We start from the raw sequence: 23,048 nt of genomic DNA on the forward strand, positions 1-23,048 counted from the left end.
TGAGTTCCACATTATGTGCCACATTTCCAGAAACAAACATGATATTGCAATGAAATGTATGCCAAATCGCAGAATTTCCTGCTTAGTCAGCCGTTCCATAGTCTATCCTTTTGATGTGAATGGCCTCTAGCAAAGCTAGATCTTTCTCTGCCCAAAGGCTGATCTTCTTTTCTAAGGATTGCAAGGCTTGCCCTTGTGTCTGCCTGTTGGTTCACCTAGGACAAATGTGTGGAATTGTCTGTTCTCAAAACACATGAGTGATTCTTTACTGACTCCTTGAAAACCGTTAGGGCTTTGTCAGTTTCTCTGAGTTCCTTTCAGTTATGGGCAGCCTGAATTCTTTCTGATACCAACATTCTTGAGGATTGATCCCCTAACACAGCCCCCAATTAGTCCTATAGTGTCAGTAGTGAGAATTATCTTCTTGGAGTGTGCATAATCACTCCCCTCTTGAGATTGGCCAGGTAATACTACCACCTGAGACTATTTCTCAGGGTTGTGTTTTAGGAATCTAATATTTGAACAGCTTGAATGCTGGGTCCTATTGTTCTCAGGTGAAGTCTTGCCCAAGGAACCACAAAGAAGAATGAAGCATTGAACACCTGGATTGTGAACCTCCCTGGCTGTTACTGTTTCCTTTTTGATAATTCTGTCTAATAGACCATGTAGCCAGGGAGCCCTGACTAGAGAGAAACATACCTTCCGTTCATTGTGCAAAATCTTGCCCCTATGAACTGTAGTGTCTATGGTGGTAAAAAATGGGACTTGCTTAGATTAATGACAAGTCCCCACTGGCAATCTCTGTGGAGATGTCTGATTGTCATACCCCTGTATACTTTCCCGACCATCCAATCATGCAGATATTTGCAGATATGAATCCCCTCTTGATGTAGGACGGCCACTAGAGTAACCAGGACCTTGGTGAACACCATGTAGGCAGATTGCAAGTCAAATGTGAGGTCTATGAATTGGAAGTGTCCCTCTCTGATGGTAATCTCAGAAATATAGGAATTTCTGGTGCTTCCTGTGGATGCGACTATGGCAACATAAAGCAATATATTAAAGGGTATGCAGCCTTTTTTTTTACAAAGATAGAAAACATCAGGAGAGATCAATTTTGGTCTACAGTATATGGGGCAGAATCCATTGTCCTGTCGGCTGCTGCTTTAATGATTTGGTAGGACATTTTAAAACATTTGGATGCCAAGAGAGTATTGGAATACGTTTTACAAATATGTGCTAGTGTGTTAGGAGTTTCGGTTTTGATTATGGTTATGCTGCTATATTTGGAAATATATCTGAATGGGGGTGGGGCTATTGGGTTGAAAAAAGGGTATATTTTTCTATGGGAATTTTCATTATGATCTTATTGAATTGTTGTTTATAAAATGTATTACTTAAATGTTCTATACATGATGATGTATTATGAATGGTCTTTTTTCACTGTGCTAAAATTGTATAATTAACTATTGCACAATAAAATAAATAAAATAAAACACTATGGCAATAGGCAACCTGGAGATCCACTGATGCCCACAAGCCTCCCTTCAGTTCCCCTTGAATAATCTTCTGTAGAGTATCCATCTTGATGGATCTTGTTACTACACAGTTGTACAGAGCTTTCCTGACTACTCTGTCTGAATTGTCTGTTGTTTTGTGAAGCAGAATAGAACCTCCACCTCTTCTTCTCCTTTCTTACTGTGACTATTGCCCTTGTGCGCAATAGTTCCTGTAAAGGCTTTATCATGGCTTTCCTCTTTATTTTGTTTTTAAGTATGAGTGTCTTCATAGGTCCTGACTAGAGACATGCACTTTGTCTACTACCCCAGGTGTACTGTGCTATTGGCCCATGCATCTGAGCCCAGTCTTTCCCAAATTCTGGGAAATGCACACGTCTGCCTCCTATTCTCAAACTGTGATTGTCAGGATGTTTGTGTTTTAATTAAAAAAAACTGACCTTACTCAGATTCCTTTAAAATATTGTCTTTTTCTCATTACCTCTAGGTTTCATATCTTGATGTTTGCATTGACTTCTACACCTTAATGATCTAGTTTTGGTGGGATTTCTTTATCTGAGGTAATCCATATGTTTGTCCTCTTTGCAGACTGTGGGAACCAGCAGGCACTCTCCTAACTGTTTTTGTCCTTTTCTAAGGGCATTCTGATTTCAAGTTTCTAATGTGAAGATGGCATCTTTCAGAGATAGTAGCCTCAATTGCCATGGTTGTTCCTCTTATCCCAGCATCGACGCAATCTGACATGAACTTTACTTGTTTCTGCATGGCTGGTAAAGGTTTGAGCAAAACCTGACCACTCATCCAATGTCCTCTTTAATTTCTTGAATCCAGAAAAGGACATTCTCTGCTGTATAAGACCCATAAGTATTGGCCTGCAACACTGAATGAGACCATATATACGATCTTCTCAGGGCTGCATCTACTTTCCTATCCACATAATCTCTGACATCCAATTCCTCTCCAGACAAAGCATATCTGCCCACCAGGCTAGCCAGTGTGTCAGCAATATCAACTGTTTCTTGTAGCTTTGATTTTTTTTCAACCTTTCAGATGACAAGGATTAGTCATAAATTAGGGCATGGAATTATGGTCTAAATACTTCCATTCCATCAAACATAATTTACATTTTAAATCAGTGGATGGCTCACGTTTGGTCCGTGTTTATAGTTTCTGATCTTTGGGTCCAGGGATGGTCCTCTTGTTGTCTGGTTGTCTGTTCTGAGAATCCCATGGACTCATGCTTTGTTTAAAAACCTTCTCCACTTCCTCTCTGACAAGGTATGTACCTGTGTTTTCGTCTTCTTCATCTGAGCCTGACGAAGAACTAGAGGAGGAGGAAGAAGAGCAGAAATAGGAACTGGAAGCTGTAGAAGGTGAAGATGTAGATGATGAGGAAGTGGATATCTTTTTTTCGGTCTTGTTCTGGTCTCCTTTCCCCCCTGCAAAATCTGCATGAAACTATATTTTAAATCCATGATAGGGATTTTGCATTCACAGTATCTTAATTGGGTCAGTTTATTTGCCTGCTTACATTTATCCTCTGGTCTGTTCTTGGAAGTGGCCCCTGTCTCTGTGTCCTCCAAATGCTTCCTTTTCTCTTTCCTTTTTTTGATCTTGCTGTGCTGTCTGTGAATGCATCTGATTGAGTTAGTTTCCAAGAATCCATGTCATTACAGTTTTCCCATCTATACAAAACAAGATCTTGCAAGACACAACAAGACAGGTGGGACAAGTCCCTTTTTCACGGAATTCCGCCACCCAGTTTCTACAGGCAGTTAGCCGACTAAAGGCTAATGTGGCCGGTTGAGGATGAGACAATGCCGAAGGTCAGGAGCTGAAAAGCGAATGGTGAGTAGATTGAGAAAGGTAGAAACAATAATTGTGTATTAAATTGTGAAAGTAATAATAGGAAAGAAAGCAACAGAGGGTTGGTTGGGTATTTGAGTTAATGACGAAGAGCATCAAGTAACGATATATGGATGACATGTGATCCATAAGATAAGCCCAGAATCATAGGTCAAGGACGTCTAAAAAGAGTTGTTTCAAAATCCAAATGGATATGTAGGCTACAAACAGATAGATCTGTTAAAGGAAACAATTCACACTCCCTCTCAGGAGTCATTTTAGGGGCGAGAATAGCCAAAAGGAGCATGGCAGAGATATATGTGAGCGCAGGCAGTCTGTCTGTTTATATATTGTATGTGTTATATGTATTACGGAAATAATGAAAAGAGAGACAAATAATAGGTTATGGTAAAAGGCTGATAATAGATCATTTATTTATTAAGTTGTCAATGGTATCAATTGAATAGGTGGATTGAAGGAACGTGATCCATAGAGCTTTGGAGTGGTGATGACTGGTGCACTCTCGTATTGTATTGTTTTTCTGAAAAGTATTTTCTGTGAAAAATAAAGGTAAGCATTGACAGTCAATTGCGAGTTGTCAGGGTGGAGGATGTTACTCCGCTTATGCACCTGTGCAAACAGTTGACAAAACATGTGCACTCAAGCTTAAAAGTATAGTGCAGAATGGGTTAAGGACACGGCAGATAAGATATTCATGCCATGCCCACAAGGGGATCACTGTCAAAAGCCATTTTGCAACACATGACTATGTACTTGCACGCTAAGTACAGGGGAACGAATTTGGGAAAGAAGTTAGCTATCCTAGAGCTTTGGAAAATGTATCAGGAAGAAAGGGAAGACCTGCTTCCTGAAGACTGGATGTTTAACCGGTGTAAAGAGGGGGTGTTGAGCCTTATGCTCCGTCTACTGTGCCTGAAGTGAATGGCCATAGTGCGAAAGACGAAGGAATGTATCCATTAAGAGAGCTTAAGGCAGAGACATAATACAGTAATCCAATGCATGAGCCACTTGCGTATAGTAGTGACAAGAGTCCAGAAAAAACTCCAGAAAGGGATGTGATCTCTTACGGGACAAAGAGAGAAGTGAACGGCCGAGTATGACTCTAGATATAGAATGAGAAATTAAGAGATGGAAACGAGAAAAGGAGAAAGCTGACGAGATTACGCTCATACAGAACAAATGGATGGGTGGACAGATATTGCTGAAACTTGATGGGAAGAGCATTGAGGAAGTACAGCAAGGGGAAGATCTAGACAAGCAAGGAAAAAGACAGGGACTGAGAAAAACGATTGAAAGAAGACAATTCTAAAAGAAAGAGTAGACAGAGATGAAAAAAATGTATCAGGAAGAAGAGTTAAGAAAAGAAGAAGGCGCAGGAGAGCAAAGAAAATACGACAATAGGCAGAAAGCAATCAAAAAATGAGACAGGCTAGAAAAGAAAAGAGAAGAATAGGAAGAACATATATTAAGAGATAAAATAACGCAAAGATGCAGAGATGACGAGGTGCGTAGGGCAAATGAAAGAAGAGAAGCACAAAGATAGGAAGAGGAAAGGTTAGGGAGGTTGCAAAGAAACAAAAATAATTTTATGAGCAAATGGATTGAAAGAGAAGGCAGAGTGCAGGCAACATTGATCACATTGACAAAGAGCTAATGGAACCTAGTCCATTAATATTATGGGAGAACATCGAGGAGTTCCTCCCATCACAGGAACCTAGGCCAGGACCCTTTCAAATAAATCCAGAGGAGAATTTTGAGCTAGGAAGCATCGGAAACAGAATCGAGAAGGCTTATCAAGAGATGAGAACAAAAAGTGAATAAAAAAATAAAGGAAAAGATGATCGATCTGAAGGTGACCAGTTACGAGGCAAAGAGTGAGGCCTGTTTAGCCTCGAGCATAGAACCTTGTCTTTGGAAAGGCTACCTTTGAACAGATATGAGAAGGAGGACAGTCATACTAGTTGGGGACAACATATGTCAGACAAAGACAGGGAAACCTTCTGTGGGGAGGATGGTGATGGTGCATGCTGTCCCGAGGGATGCTTTCGGACAGACAGAAGTGAGATGGTCAGATTTGGATCTGCCTAAAGAAAGAACTCCAGAGCATATAGCCCGACCAGAGCAACCTAAAAGGTGACCTCTTAGTGAGAGGGGGGAATCGCCACCATATATGAGCAGGCTGAGGTCATTGCCAGGAAGAAGGCGATCAGGCACCATTGTCTCTGCTATGAACAAGCAGACGATGGGAGAAGATTGCAATTTTGGGATTTTGTAATTTCCCTTGTTAGAAAAAGGAGGGGCCAGACCACAGGTCATCGCATGGCCCTAGATGGATACGGATAATTTAACGTGTAAGATCCTGAGTTTGACTTCGGGTACTGGGAAATGGATTAATGAATTGGAAAAAATTACAGGAGGAAACACGTTAGCTATAGGGGATATTAAGGGTCTTCTTGCAGCTATCATTGGGGAAAGGTCTGGTGACATTTGGATGAGAGCAGGATACGCAACTGTCACAGCACAGAACAAAGTGCATGATGGAGCACCTTTTAATAATTGTAGAGCGGAAGTCTGGAAAGCAGTTAGAGTATAATATCCCAATGTATCAGATATGGGTGCAATTATGGCACGAAAGATACAAGAATGTGAAGATCCACTTGCTTACATTCAGAACTTTCAAGAACAGTGGTCTTTAGAAACTCGAGAGCCTTGGGGGAAATTGATAACTGTATTTTATCATATTTTGTGTCAGGGGTTACCAGAGCAGGTACAGAGACAGCTCAAGAAACTCGTGGGTATGGCGACAAAGCCATGGCCAGAAATATAGCTGACCATTAAGCACCATTGTTGATTGTTGCAAGAGAAAAATTGAAAGAGAGAAGATGCTAGGACTGTTGAGCAAGCTAAATAGTGCAGAAGTAGCTGTCGAAATATGCTATAGAAGGGGTGATGTTAACCAGTGAAGAAAGCCTAGGATCTCAGCAGACAGCATGTATGCTGCATGTGAATAACCAATGGCATTCGGATCAAGGAGGGAACAGATTTATGCCAAGAGGCAGGGGAGGCTTCTATGGAAGAAGAGGCTTTCAAAATAACCAAGGTGGCATTCAGAATATTGCAAGGTGGTAATCCAGGCATGCAGGAAGGGCAGGTTAGGAGATTCCATCCTGTGTGTTGGACAAGTGGAATGACAGGACATGTTGCACAAACATGTGGGAGCCAAGGGTTTGTGCAAAATAGGTAATTTTCAAGAGCGGGAAAGCCTATCCTCCAGCACATAGCCCACAAAATAGGGACAGGGTCACCCAAGATCAGACAGTCTTTCAAGCACAAGGACCACAAATGCAACAGGCTTTGCAACCACAGCAAGCACCATTGAATCCACTTCAAGGGCAGTCACAGCACGCACCCATGTAGATACAGCAGAGCGTGAATACAGGACAGCTATTGACTCCTATAGTGGGGGTTGTCACTGTCACAGGAGGGAATCCTTTTATGGTACAGAAATAAGGATGCACCCGCAATAGGACAGCTCACAGGATGACTTGATGTGTTCAGTACTATCGGTGATGCCAAATCCTCAAGCGGAACCAAGGGTTGATGTTACCATAGGAGGCACATCCTTTCTTTTTTAGTAGACACTGTGGCAATCCGCTCATGTACATGAGAGGGGGCATTTTCATTATCTAGAAATGCCATGAATGCTCAAGGGTTCTCTGGAGCTACAAGTAGAGTTCCTTTTACTTACAAATTGCCAGTCACAATATGACAATGTGAATGTCTGTCCCACTGTTGTAGTCAAGATAGACACCAGTTAATATACTGGGAAGAGATAAAATGACACAGCTAAATATGATGATTTCCTTCACTGATGAAGGTATTGTGTGTTCAATGCCAGGAATACATTATTTAAATGTGAGTGAATTTATCAAGGCTTTTACTGGGCAAATAGCTCTGTGGGGAACACCATTAGAGCATAATGTTTTTCACTAGGGGGTACGCATGTTTTTAACATGGCTACCCGGTTTAGCGGGCAAGGTTATGAGAATACTTGATGAATTTCTGTTCATGCCAAAGATACCCATGGGCGAAGAGGGGGGACGGGTTTTTCCCTTGGATTTGCAGGCAGCTATAGTGCGAGGGGAATTGGCCATGCTCGAAGGTTGGGATAAAAGCAGGCCGTGAAGAAGAGTAATTGCTATTGGGGAAGGATATAGATTGACTGATGTCACAGACGAGGATATGTTTAGAGGCGACCTGTCAGATGATGAAGTAGTGTTCAAAATGAGCATTACATATTGAATTAGGACAGAAAGATGAGAGGTTCCACAGAAAATGGTTATAGTACGGCAGCATCCCGCATTTTTTGATGAAGACATGAGAAAGTACCAATTTCTTTATGGACTGCGGGCCCTTATGACATAGGCCTGTTAAAAGGAGTGGGAGAAGTTAAAATTAAATTCAAGCCAGGAGCAATTTTACCTCGAGCAAGACAGTGGGCCTCATTACGACCCTGGCGCTAAGTGAAAAACGATGGCGGTAAATGGTTACCGCCATCGTTTTCCGCCAGGTCCGATCATGACTCGTGACCGTAAACTACGATGCCAATAGCGGCATCGTAGTTAACGCTGCCGCTAACTGCGCTAAGGGTGCGCGCACGCGACCGCCCACACCGTACTTAGCGCCATGGCGGAAAGGTACGCAAATGCCGACCCAAGCGGACATGCACCTAACGCCATCACCGAGGCCGCTAAGTACCTTACCGCCATGGTGCAAATAACGCCATCGCGAACCAACCGTAAAGGGCCATGTCAAGTGAATGCAGCTGCCACAGGTGCACAGAAACAGCACAGGTGAAGGCAATACAGACTCAGGGGAGTACAAAAAGAGCACACCCCACCCCTACCCACACCCAGTCACACTCCACAATGATGCCAATACGACTAGCAATGTTGGGGCTGGAGGACCTGATAGCAATGCATGTGCTACTACAACAGCAACAACAACAACAGGCAGCACAGAGGAGACGCAGGAGGAGAAGGAGGGCAAGGCAGGCCCAGCAAGCCCCACCAGCACAGCCAGTGCCACCACGCAGGCAGCCCCCAATCCCACGCATCAGAGCCAATCCAAACAACCTCACTGCTGAGCAGATCCACACCCTGTATCGTTTGGACCGGGACACCATCACCGCCATCGTAGACATGACACACAACGACATCGTCAGCATGATAGAAAGTCCAACCGCCATCCCCCCCCTACTGAAGGTAGTGGCTGTACTCCACTTCCTGGCCACAGGCACCTACCAGCACACAGTGGGGCACCTGCATGGCATTTCACAACCATTATTCTCACGAACACTCATCCAAGTGCTCGATGCCCTCCTCAAGCACACAGACGACCACATCTCATTACCACGGACTGCCCAGGAGATTGCAAACACCAAAGTGTGTTTCCATGCACTAGCCAGCATACCCGGTTGCATTGGTGCCATCGACTGCACCCATGTGGAATTGGTGGTTCCACGTGCCATGGAGGTACCGTACCGCAACCGGAAACAGTTCCACTCTATCAACGTGCAAATGGTCTGTGACTCCAACAAGATCATCACACATTGTTGTGCCCGATTCCCCGGATCAACCCATGATTCTATGGTCCTGAGGAACTCCACAATACCACGCTACATGGAGCGACATGCAGGCCCAAGATCCTGGCTACTCGGTGAGTGCAATGTCATGGAAGTGGGCATGGGAATGACGTACCAGTGCATACTCCACCTGGCAGAAAGGGGGGGGGATGAGGCATACTCCACCTGGCAGAAAGGGGGGGGGGGGTGATGCATACTCCACCTGGCAGAAAGGGGGGGGGATGATGCATACTCCACCTGGCAGAAAGGGGGGGGGGATGATGCATACTCCACCTGGCTGTGAGTAACACAGAGAACGGAGACAGAGGAAGGGCACTCACAATGCACACAACCCCTCTGCATACATAGGGTGATGGCATGCAAAACAGGCCATGGCAGCAATGAGCATATACTGGTTGCATTGTGTGAATAAATTAGTGCATGTAGAAGTGAGCCAAGGTAACAGTTCCATGCCAGCCATGGTGGAACATCATGTTCCTGATCAGACAACATGACTGACACATGCATTCTCGCCTACATACAGGTGATGCAGCCTATCCCCTGAAGAGGTGGCTCCTCACACCAGTCCGGAACCCGCAGAACCAGCACGAGGAGGACTTCAACCGTGCACATACACGTACTCGTGTGGTCATAGAGCAGACATTCGGCCTCCTGAAGGCACGGTTCCGAAGCCTCAGCAGGTCTGGTGGGGCACTCCTGTATGGCCATGAGAAGGTGGCAAAGATCGTCATGGCATGTGTCATGCTGCACAATATGTGCGTCAGACGGAATGTGCCCCTGCCCCCTGACGCAGAACTGCAACCACCTGACGATGAGGATGAGGAGGGTGCAGATGGGGCGCCACCACATGGAGGAGGCGATGCACAGGAGGGGCGTGCCATGCGCCAAAGTATCATCGACCACTGCTTCTAGCACACACGGCTGGTGTTTATCGCATGGAGACTGCACTTGGGGCACTGTGTGTCTCTGGGACATGCACACTGTGGACTGTACACCAATAAAGCACACATACGCAATGAAAATGTCCACACATTTCTTTTTTTGAAAGAAAAAAGTGTATTGGAACTATGAACTGTCGTGTCACACCCCCTCCCGCCTCCCCCCTGCACACCCCAACACACCCCCTCCCACCTCCCACCTCCCCCCTGCACACCACAACACACCCCCTCCCACCTCCCACCTCCCCCCTGCACACCCCAACACACCCGCTCCCACCTCCCACCTCCCCCCTGCACACCCCAACACACCCCCTCCCACCTCCCACCTCCCCCCTGCACACCCCAACACACCCCATGTAGGTGTCAACAGATGCCTGTGACAGTGTCCACAGGCCGTCACAAGCCCCCTCTCCCGGCCCCCGGGGCACCCCTGGCTGTGGAGCGCAGGTTGCGTCCGGAACGTCGCACGGGGCTGCTCTGCGCAGAACTGGCAGTAGAGGATGTCCCTGGCTGCCCCTGTGCATGCTGCTCCTGTACTGTGTGGGTGAGGTCAGTGACCGCACGACGCAAGCCCGCACGTTCGGCACAGATGTCCCGGGACATGGCCTGCATGGCATCCCTCAGGGTGGCAGTGCTCTGCGCCACTTCGGCCCTTAGTGTCTCCGTGGCCTGTTCAATGCTAAACCTAGCCCCCACACATTCCGCGGCATGCTCATCCAGCATTGTGGACAGTTGATGCTGCCGTTGAGTGATGTCCTCGAGGGACTGCTGGCCGTGCTGGCCCATGGCCAGTGCAGGTGGAGTGATGGAGGGGCTGCTCCCCTCCTGTGGAGTGTGGACAGGGCATGGGGTGGAAAGCCACTCCTCTGCCTCAGTGTGCCCCTGTGTGTCACCCTCATGGGGGCTGGCGTCTGAGAAACAGGGGGAATGTAGTTGGTCAGTGGGGCTTCTGACCTCCTGCTCCATGTCCGAGTCAGAACATGCAGCTGTTGCAGCTGTCTCCCCGATGTTGCTGCTGGCCGCTGACCCCCTGCCTTCTGTGGCAGGCAATGTCGGTGGAGGTGGAGCAGCTGCTGCTGGCCTGCTGCCAACAGGGGTGCTTGCCGGTGGGACCTCCGGTATGCCTGCAGTGGGACCTGCTTGTCGTGGGGTTTGCCTCACTGCAGCTGAGGTTGAGGGTGCAGGGACGTTGTTGTTGGACTTCGCTCTCTTCGGCGCAGGGGTGTCCTGGTCCTCTGGGTGTGATTCTGTGCCTGTGGTGGAGCAAAGGTGGGAGGGCATTATTGATGGGTCTACGGACTTTGGAATGACAATGGTTGACATTATTTTGGCCAGTGGATGAGGCAGATTTCAGGCAGTGCCATGCAGGTTGTCTCCTTTTAGTGTGGTATGTGGATGCAGGTATGCGGGTGCCAGCAGTGTATGCAGGGTGGTGCTCGCATGTGGCTATGGGCAGTATTGATTTGTGTTGCATTTACACTCTAGGGCAACCTTGTGCTACACATGATTGGACTGCTGTGACTATGGCATGTCTTGTATGAGGCACCTACCTTCATCGCCTGATGTCGGGGCTCCCCTTTCCATCCCTCCAACGCCTTCGATGGATTCCATGCCGATGGTGGTTGCACAGATCTCCTCCCACGGTTGGAGTTTCAGGGGGGATTCCGACCCTCCACCGGTTCCCTGGGCAAGGTTGCGGTTTGCTGAGATGACGGCTCTGACCCGTATGCGCAGGTCATCCCAGCGCTTCCGGCACTGCTGTGGGGTGCGGGGTACGGTCCCCACCACGCTGACGCGCTCAGCCACCAGGGCCCAGATGGCCTTCTTCTTCCCGATTGCTGTCCTGGTCATTTCAGGGGAGAAAACAACACCTGCGTTGTCCTGCAGGGTCTCCGCTAGCATGCAGAGTTCCTCCCGGCTGAATCGCTCCTGGCGCTGGCGGTCACATGCCTTTTTCACGGATTTTGGCATTTTCGGGAACTTGGATGGGTGGGTGTTTGGTTGGGACAGGTGTCAGGGTTGGGTCTGGTGTTGTTTGGTAGGATGGCGATGGATTGTGTTTTTAAAGATGGCCGACGGGCTGCTTCCCGTTCCGGCGCGATGACGCTATTTCCGGTTTGGCCTTTTACGGCCGCCGCTAATTACGGTGGCCGTAAATTACGGTGGCCGCTACTTACGCTGGCGGAAGGGCACCTTGCTCGCTTAGCGATGCCGGTAGGGGCCTTTTCCGCCATGGCGTTAATTGCATTACCGCCATGGCGTAATGCTCGTGCGCGATGGGTCGTGATGTGGCGCTCTTTACGCCATCGTCCCACGGCGTAAACGCTCATTACGCCATGGCGGTAATGACGGGCGATTACCGCCAGGGTCGTAATGAGGCCCAGTATCCCATGTCTCAAGAGGCAGACAAAGGTATTTTTAAGAACATATCAGCCATGATGGATCAAGACATCTTAGTGACGTCAGTGTCACCATGTAGTACCGGAGTGTATCCTATATAAAAATCAAAGGGTGGGTTGTGCTGTTTAATTCAAGATATGAGGCTGATTAACCAGATTGTAGAGGCAGAGTTTCCTCTAGTTCCGAATCCGGCAACAATACTATCTAGTATCCCTGGTGAGGGGTGATATTTCACGGTGATTGAGTTGAAAAAATGCATTTTTCTTAATCCTGTTACATAAAGGTTCCCAAGATCTCACATCATGTACATTTTGTCAGATTAAGCTGAAAAGTAACCGTTTGCCCCAGGGGTACTGTGAGTCTCCATCCATTTTCAATAAGGTCCTGCAGATGGACCTAAGCAATATTGATTTTCCCAGTGTTGTGCTGCAATACGTAGATGATAAGTTGGTCTGTAGCACATCAGAAGAAGGGTGCAGATGAGACTAGATTCAGCTAATGATTATTTTAGCAGACAAAGAATATAAGGTGGACAAAGAGAAATTGCAGTATTGCCAAGAGGAGGTGTTGTACATAGGTCAGTTAATCTCACATGAAGGATAGAAATGTACACCTGAAAGAGGTGAGGTGATCTTGAAAACATCAAAATCACACAAAATAAAGCAAATGCAACAGTTTTTAGGATTATGCAATTATGTTAGAGCATGGGTATTTGATTAGCATTCATATAGAAGACCATTGTTGCAGGCCCTGAAAAAGGCACATGTGAAACAGGAAAAAATTGAATGGACTGAGGAAATGGAAGAGGCATTTGATGAACTAAAAAGGCAATTTGTACAGCTCCAGTTTTATGAATTCCCAATTATTCTGAGGAGTTCTTTTTGTTTTCGCACAAGAATGGGATAGGTATGACAGCAGTACTCACACAGAGAATCACATTGGGTACAAACCCGTAGCATATTACAGTGGGATTTAGGACCCAGTAATGAGCGGTCACTTCCCTTGCAAACAATAATTGTCAGCGGCGGTTTCTCTATTGAGAAATATGCAAGCATAGATATGGGTTTTACCTTGACTATATTTCTTCAGCATGCTCTGTTTGCTGTTTTAGGAGAAACCTAAGGGTACACTGAAGTCTCAAAGAGATTCCGCTTACGAGGTGGTCATATCGAATCCAGAAATCAAAATAGTCAGGTGTAAAATGGTGAATCCTGCCATGTTTGTAGCTGAACCATTGGCAGAGGATGAGCAAGTGCATGATTGCTTGAACTATGAGGGATTCTATGACGAGATCCCCTGAGTGAAGGAAAATGCTCCAGCAGCTGGCAAGGTTTTTTTTATTGATGGTTCTTCAAAGATGGATCAAACTGATTGAGAAAGGCATTCAGGTTCTGCTGTGGTAAAACACAGAGTCAATGGGGAATTTGAAGTGGTAGCAAGTGCAAGACTACTGTCTTATTTCTCAACACAGGCTGCAGAACTGGTGGTGCTAATTGTCACGTGTGAGAATCACGCAGAGTAGGAAGTAATATTGTACAGTGACTCTGCCTACGTGATGTCAACCGTGCACGTATGATTAGCACGTTGGGAAAGGAGGGGCTACCTCTGAGCGGATAGCACTCCAGTGCAACATGCTGCGTTATTGGATATGCTTTTTAAAGCACTACAACTCGCAGTAGCCATCGCCATAGTTAAATGAGCAGCACATACTAAAAGAACTGACTTTATTTCATGCGGAAACCAAGCTGCAGACAAAGAGGCAAAAAGAGTTGCATATTCAACTGATATAATCAGTTTTGACACTGATGTGAAAGAGAAACTGGTTGTGATAAAGGTTGTGAATGAAAGCTTCAATCAGTTATCACAAACACAAGTAATGGAAGTTCAACGTGGAGCTCCAAAAGCAGAGAGAGAACTGTGGATGCAGAGGGTGTGTTCTTTATCCACTTCCGAAGCATTGTGGCGACAAGACAGCACTGGTAAACAGTTGATGCTTGTAGCCTTATTAAGGGTGGCCTTAGAAAAGCTACACTACCCTGTGCAGGTCACTAGGGAGACCCTCACAGCAACCATTGAGTAACACTGGTTCATAACAAACCTTTTAGAACACGTTGCTTTGTTGTACTAAATTGCATCGTATGTCAAAAGTTTACTGTTGGGCACATGCTGCAAACAATCAGAGGTCCTTTTCAGCATTTACATATCTATTATGTTGATATGCTGCAGGTCTGTAATAGATATAGGTATATGATATTGGTAGTGTGCCCCTTCTCAAGGTGGATTGAAGCTGGTCCACCCTGATGCCACTTTCGCTGCAAAGTTTTTAGTCTGAGAAGTATTTCCTAGATGGGGAGTATGTGAGGTGCTGAGATCATATAATGGTCCCCATTTGTGAAAGAGATATTTGAGCAGATTAGCTTATTGCTTAGCATTAAACACAGGTTTTCTTCGGCTTGTCACCCACAAGTGGACAGGATATGTGAGAGACTCAATGATCTTCCCAAAGAGAGAATAGCTAAGTTGAAACTGACATTGAAAAAGGGATGGCTGCATTGCCTGCCTCTTGCATTATATGCAATAAGAAATCAGCCCGGCTCTGACCACCACCTCACACCCCACAAAATAAATACAGGGAGGTGAATGAGAACGCCTCTGACTCCTCCATCGAGGACTAGAAGTGATGCCCAGACAACTGCAGAATTGTTAGGAGATGAGCTACATGTGTACTCAGAGCAAGTCAAGCAGACGTGGTGTCGGTCTCAGAACACAGATGTAGACCATACAGAGACCAGAGTAAAAAAAACTATGTTTGACAAAACTATTTGCTGGAGATAAGGTTTTAATAAGGAATTTCACAAGAAAGTGGCACAAGCCCTGTTTCAGCAGCCCTTTCATCGTCGAGGATATTACCCCGTCAGCAGTCAATGTCTCAGGGAGACGAGCTTGGATACACCAAGGAGATGTGAAAGTCTACACTGGAGAGGCTGACATACCCCCAACCCAATCGGAAGCAAGCCAAGGAGGAGAAGGTCAGCACATGCAGACTAGATTGATGACAAGAAATAAAGATGGAGAGACTGTCCAGTAGACAGATACAAGTGTACATTTGGACTGTGTCTCCCCTGAAACACTCTTTGTAACCTGCTATAGCAAGGAGTGAGAAAAACTATTGTTCTTGGGCCAAAGGAGTTTGCTGACATTGGGCTGTAGAGTACAGAAGTAAATAAAAACATGTCAGATTTGGACTTTCTGTTCCATGACTGGAAGAGGGAGAAGTTCCCCGACTCATTTCCCACTGAAGTTCTCTTTGGAGGTGCCCATGGTTTGTTTGTTTGTTTGTTTATTTTATTTGTATAACGCTCCAGACCCGTAGGTAGAAGGGCGCTTAATAAAGCAGTTAGAGGAATGAGGTATACATTTTACATTGTACAACAATTTACATAATTTACAAGCATATTTAAGCAGTCGGCAGGTTCACAGATATTTAAAGAGGGAGGTAAATGCTACTCTTTGTTCAGTAGCCATCGAATAACATGTTTCCTAAAGATCGGGAAGGACTCAGTGGTTTTAATGTTGAGAGGTAAGGAGTTCCAAAGATGTGAGGCAAGCACTGTGAAGCTAGCGCCTCCTGCTCTTTTTAGTGTGAATCTGGGCACTACCAGGCATAAGGAGTTGGATGATCTGGTGATTCTGGGAACAGATTTCATGGTGAATTTGTTGGTGAGATATGGTGGGGCTAGGTGGTTTAAGGCTTTGTAGGTGAGGCAGATGGTTTTAAGGTACATTTTTTGTTGTATGGAGAACCATTTACACACTTTCCTAGTTGTGGAAATGTGCTCTTGTCTTGGGATGTTGAGTGCTGCACGTAGTGCATTGTTCTGGAGAACCTGGAGTTTGTTGATTATTGATTGGTTGGCGCCTAGTTATAGACTGTTACAATAGTCCAGTTTGGACTGTATAAGTGCTCTGGCAAGTGTGAGGCAGCTATGGGAAGAAAGGAAGGGTCTGCAAGCCCTTATCAGTTTGCCAGTGTAGGCGGTGGCTGAGGCGGTCATATTGATTTGTTTGGTGAGGTTGGTGTTGGCATCAAGGTAAAAGCCTAGGGATTTCACACTTTTAACAGTAGGGATGGTGTTGCCATTGATAATAATGTGGTTGTAGTAAGGACTGAGTTTGGATAAATTGCTAGGAGAGCCAACAAGGAGAAGCTCCGTCTTCTCTTCATTTAGGCAGAGGCCGTGGGTGGCCATCCATGCCTGAATGATGGAGAAAATGTCATTAATCCATCTGCGTTATAGTTACCAGAGATGGTGAGGAGTATCTGGGTGTCGTCTGCATAGTTGGTGTAGGTGATACCCAGATAGTCCAGTTTGTCGAATAGCGGCTTTGTAAATATGTTATACAAAGTAGGGGAGACACAGGAGCCTTGTGGGACTCTTCATGTGATGGGGATGGGGTCCGCTGCTGCTGTTGTTGAAAAGACTCTCGTGGTTCTGTTCGCCAGGAAGGATTATATACAGGAGGTGGCGGAGGGGGAGAAATGGGCTGCGGTAGATAGGTGGCTGATCGACTAAATTGAAGGCTGCAGAGAGGTCTAATAGGAGTAGGATAGCAGCTTTGCCTTTGTCTTTAATTTCATCAATGCGACTTTTGAGGTCAACAAGGGCGGTTTCTGTACCATGTTGAGGTCTGAAGCCAGAATGACGTATACCTAGAAGTCGGTTGGATTCTAGATGCTCCTGGATTTGGAGGTAAGCAACTCTCTCCAGTATTTTTAGTAGGAATGGGACTGTAGTGATGGGTCTATAATTAATGGGTATGGCTGGGTCGAGTGATTGTTTTTTTAGGAGGGGAAGAACCCAAGATTGTTTTAGGTTGCTAGGGGCTGAGTTGTTAGTGAAGGAAAGGATGATAAAAAGGGGAAAGGTCTCTGGCTGCATCTTTTATTATCTGGGCAGGACAGCTTTCCCATTTTCCATTAGAGGGTTTAAGGAGGAGATGATTTTTTGGTAGTGCGTTTAGGGCTGGTAGGACCCGAGGTAGTAAAGCTTCGGCAGTAATGTTACGTTTGTTTCTAGTCGTGCAGGCTGGTGCCACAGGGCACTTTTTGGGAGCTACCTGATTGATGTTGATTTCGAGCGGGATAAGGTAATGGTCCGACCATGTGAGAGGTATGGTGACCATATGGTGTTAACCGATGTTGATGTACACAGACTACGTCTTGCTGTCTTCATATTTATACTCTGAGCTTACCCTGCTCTTGTTGTGAGGAGCACGGATAGATGTACTTTTATCCAAGATCCTAAGAACGGCCAGGCGATTAGACGACTATTGGCAGCAATTTTAGAGCAGATAAGACAATTACCTGAACATCTGTTCTAGCACACGAAAGGTCCTATCCAACAACGATGTCCACAAACTACTTGCCATGATCTTTTATTATTTGCTCAAAGTTCATCCTTATCTTGTTTCACGAGACACCAACACATTTGTGTGTATGCGAGATTCTATAAATCGTCCAGCAATCAGCCGATTACTTGTGGAGATTGTAGAACAGATTCGAGAGCTACCAGAACATCTAACGAGATTGCCTGAATAAAACAAGTTTTTCCCACCTTAAAAGTAATTACAGGCAATCATGTGGTCCAATTAACACATAGCAGTTCCAGAAAGTGAGTAAGGTCAATTACATACGGAGAGACATTGATGGTGAGCCTAATGTATTGTTTCATAATCTATGCATGTTCAGCATTCATCATTGTTTTTCTGATTTTATTGATCCACACAGTGTATTTCATTGGTCCCAAGAAAGAGGTAGTCTCTCTGATCCTTCCCACTTCAGTGACCTATACAGAAACAGATATTGTCAGAAGGCCGAGGCCTTTTGTGATTGTTCCAACTCCAATAGCACATGTGAAGTCACCTATTTTGCTGACGAGTGGTCCTATGATTCCTCCAGTAGGAAGAATGTATACTGATGTGTTTCATGAGTTGCTTATACAAGCTCATTTGGCAAGAAAGAGACTTAAGAGAAGTGCAAGGGAGGATGATTGTGTATTTACTGATTATTTAGATACTACAGCACATTTCTGCAACAACATGTGGTATGAGCACATGAAAGAGGTGGGAAAAAGACTTCTGAGAAGGATTGCTACGTATGTGCACTCCTGCCTTATGCTATGGTTAAGTCTAAGAAATTCATAGCTATTGAAATAGATGTTCAAACGGCTCATTTCCAGACTCACCTTGGACTCTGCCATACAAGAGGCCAGTTCCAGGGTCGAACAGCATCCTTGGTTTGGGTGACAGAATGGACGTCTCCAGATGAAGATGAGCATGTCCAAGATTTGAAGACAAGAGAAAGAGCACACACCAGAAATCATTTGATAAGATATGAACAACCAGGCATGATAGGAGCTTGAATCAGATGGAAGATAAACAGAAAATTCAACTGTCAAGGGAAGACTGATGAAGAAGTTTGACGCTGCAGGGAAAGAGGCCAGATGCGAATCTGGGGAACAGTTCTCTCTAGATGGCTGGGAAGATGGCATAGCCATATGCAGATCTGTGGCAGTAACTGGTCATCACAAGCCAGTTATTGAACAAGTGGAAAATGGCCAAGTGTTGCAATGTTTCTTATGTGGGTCGAAGACAAAGGAGGCTCTTTGCAGATAGTGCCTTTGGCTAGTGCAGAATTATGCTTCAGAAGCAATGACACGAGCAAAGTTGGAGAGAATCAAAAGTGTGGATGAATCTTTGATGTATCAGGAATGAAAGCTGGGACAGTGGTGGATTCAGAGCTTATATGAAGCTGCCCAGAGATTGGGGAGGACTATATTCAATAGTAATTGTTCATGTTCCAGCATTGATGATTCCTAAGAGAGACCTAAACATTGCTGAGTTTCCAAAAACCAATGCTGACCTGAGGAAAAAGAGATCTGCTGAACTCTTGATCGAATGAAGAGAGAACATTATTTCTCAGCCAAATCGATAGAAGCTTTGATGCTATTCCATATGAGCACCGATTGTTCAGTCAGACGTCATGAAAATTCACAACAATCTTTATGCCTAGGATCTAGATGATGACGAATGCCAAATGGTTACAGATAACAAGATGGGAGCTTCTGCAGACAAACAACACTACCATAAAGGGATTCAGTGCTATCAAGGAAGAACTGAGAGCGATACAACTGATGACTCTCAAGAATAGATATGTCCTGGATATGATTACATCTATAAATTGAAGTGTTTGTGCCAAAATCGGAGAATCATGTTGCACATTCATACCTTCTCAAGATGATGTGAATGGCACCTAGATGGAGGCCATAATGCTTCTGACAAACCTACACATCAAGATGGAAGACGAAGTGGAAGATATTGCTGATGACAGTTGGTTTGGTTCAATCTTCTTGTGGGTTCCACAGTGGATGGTGAACATTTTCAAGCTCCTTGGAGCCCTGTTGGTGATGATCATGTTTGGATTCTGTGTGATCGGGATAATAATCACATAATGCAAGAAGACTGCAAAGAAAGCAGTACGAATGAAGATTGTGATTGAAGTTGAATCTGAGTTCAAAATCAAAGAGCTGTCAGATGCAATCAGAGACTACCTGAAGGCCAGTATTCATGCACCTGAGGGAATGAAGTTCCTGTACCTGAAAAACGACAAGAAGTATGTGCGTAGATGGATCTACTGCAGTCCCAATGGACAGTGTATGCTTATTATCTAGAGTGTTGATGAACATGTAAAATCAGCAGGATGCCTGAAAGGAGTCATAAAGATATGAGTTCTGAAGAAGCACTTCTTCAGACGAGCATGTCTAGATATGAAGAGTGATCAGAGATTGGTCGATGAATCGGCCAGAGGGGGGAGTGTAGCGGATAACTCAAGTATCCCTACCAGAAGCTACACCCCCATGTTGCCTATATGTTGAGAATCGGAAATTGCAACATGTGCAGTCCCAGTGAGAATGCCTGTGCCACAAATAATTCTTGAAACAGGTTATCCATTGAGAAAACACTACATGCATGCACAAAGAAATAACCTTCTTTTGGAAGAGGTTCTGGAAGAAGTATGAAAATGAGTGAGAAAGAAGAATCGTGATGTCATGAGGAGCAAAACTGACATACCCTGAAAAGATACGTAAGATGGAAGAACATAAACATTCTATAAAATCTGAAGATGAGGTGTCGAAGATGAGAAACATTTCAGGCTCGAGATGAAGATGCTCGTGCAAAGAAATGCTGAAGAAATTGCAAAGACATTTTACACTAGTACAGATGCAGTAAAGCAAGTAGAAAAAGTGATCTTAAATTGGCTACATAGTGAATAGTTTGCAGTGATGCATCAATGTATATACATAGAAATGTATCGAACTGGATGTTCCACGATGCACTTTAGCAAGGCTGAAACCCTTTGATTGGAGAGGGTTTTTAGTGTGGCACAGTTGGAAAACAGCTAATGGCGAATGAAAATTCAAGAAAGGCTTGGCTGTCCCAGCACCAAGAGTCGAGGTCACCATAAGCCTGTTTGTCCACCAAGTAATTAAAATGAATGTGAGAAGGAAACAAACTTATGTTTGAGGTGAAATGGAAAAACACTGAAGGTGCCAAGAGTTCATAATTTAATAGTATTATATGCAGCAAAGAGCTGGAAAGCGCGGTCTCGAGTCACATGGTCTGATGAAAATAGACATTGGGTCAAGCTACACCAAATCCAGAAGATAAGACCATGCCATACTCATTTTAATTCTCAGGCACAGAGAGCCTCCGGAAGGCCAACTTCAAAAGCTTAATTGAATGGCAAATGGCAAGAGTGATGACAGATATTGGGCTAATTGGGTGGGGAGGCATGACCATGCCAACCCTCCATGCACCTGGAGTGGTAGTCTGCGTGCTGTTAGCATGTGGAATATTCCAGAAGTGTACAAGGGTGCCAACCAATTATAGAGGGCCACGTATTAAGAGAACCCTATAGTTAGTGTAACCAATGAATTGTTGTGTATTTTATGACAATGAAGATGACTTGTACTAGAGGAGGGCTTAGTTGTCCACCTGATGATAAAGACCCAATCACTACCCCCGTTTGTATGGAACGTATACTTAGATGTGCCCTGTAAGCCTATCACATTCCCAAGTAGGGTTTTTGAAGTTTGTCACTTAATGTTGTGACATCATTGATGATGAGTTTTGACTATAAAAGTTATGTTTTTTATGAAAAACTTTGAAAACTCGAGTGAACGTCGAATGATTTCCATTATAACCTCCTTGTTTTAGATAATTGCAAATAAAACAGAACAAAGTTTTGCCAACTTCCTGAGTCGGTTTTGATTATTGATGTTTGAGTAAATTCTGCATCCCCATTCATCTCTAAGTATTGCTATCTCATCTTTAAGGGCCCTAGGTGTATGGGTTCAGGCATTTGTGGAAAAGTATTATACTTACCATTACACTTTAATGAAAATGTGGAAACATTGACAGGGTAATACATAGAATTTTGCACAAAAGTGGCGCACGCGGCTGGCGCACAGTGTCCCCATGCGATACACTGCACCAGCCACGTGCAATAAAATCCTTTTCATCGCACAGCGTATTCATGGATTTTAGCCTCAAAAACCAGCCATGGCGCAGAGTGGCGCAGCGACCCTGCAGCAGCGCCAGTTACACCCCCAAGAACGCCCTTGCGCAAGGAAAAGCCTTCAAAATTCCCAAATCATCGCAAAGGGCTGCGCCAACCCTGGACCAGTTCACAGGGCAGCCAAACAGCAAACGCCAAGCGGGGAACGTGTATTTCAGTGGTTCGCGGGAAGTTTCAAACGCGATTGTCCTGTGTACGTGTACATCAGGGGTGCACGGGAAGTATCACACGCAAAAACAGCAGGGTATGTGCATTTCAGGGGTGCGCAGGAAGTATCACACGCGATTCCAACATGTCATCACAATTTAGATCCCTGGCCCTTATGGTCAGCCTCCAAATGCCAAACACCCACCCGAGTATTGCATCCACCCACTTAGAAATGGCAATAACACGATAGAACCCCAATTGCAAGTTTGGAAATGAACACATGTCCCTCACATACACCCAATGGGTGTCAGTGAATGTCAAAACCCATATCATGATATGCATGAAACCAATGAGATGATACTACACATTGAAGGTTGAAGAAAAAATATGTATTAAAAGCAACATAAATTGAATCAAAAATAAACAAACAAAAATGGGAATAAAAAAAAAAAACAGCATGTCCATGAAATAATGCAAAACCACAAATCATAATCCAAAGGAAAGGTGTCCAAAGTCACAGTCCACAAAAGTAAATCCAATGGAAAATTAAAATCGAAAACCATTGCTCCATGGGTAAATCATAAAAAAAATTGAAAATCCAACTGTCAACTATATACAGATAAACAATCCAGGGTCCATGATCCCAACAGAAGAAAAGAAACCTATCTAATAACACTACCTAATAAAAAAACTATAAACAAAAATATGGCCCATTGTCCAAAAGGTCCCAAAAAAATGCAAAACCAAAGGAAACCTAACACTAACTACAGAACTATTTACAAGGGCAGTGGGCTAGTCCGACGGCTCACTTCGGGATGTTCCGGACCAGGGCATCATCAAACTCCTGCTCAATGTCCCGGAGGCGGTCCTCCTCCATGGCCCCGAGGGTCCGCAGGGCC

The sequence above is a fragment of the Ambystoma mexicanum genome, chromosome 12 (genome assembly GCF_040938575.1).
Source record: "Ambystoma mexicanum isolate Mex_15411 chromosome 12, UKY_AmexF1_1, whole genome shotgun sequence".
Lineage (NCBI taxonomy): Eukaryota > Metazoa > Chordata > Amphibia > Caudata > Ambystomatidae > Ambystoma > Ambystoma mexicanum.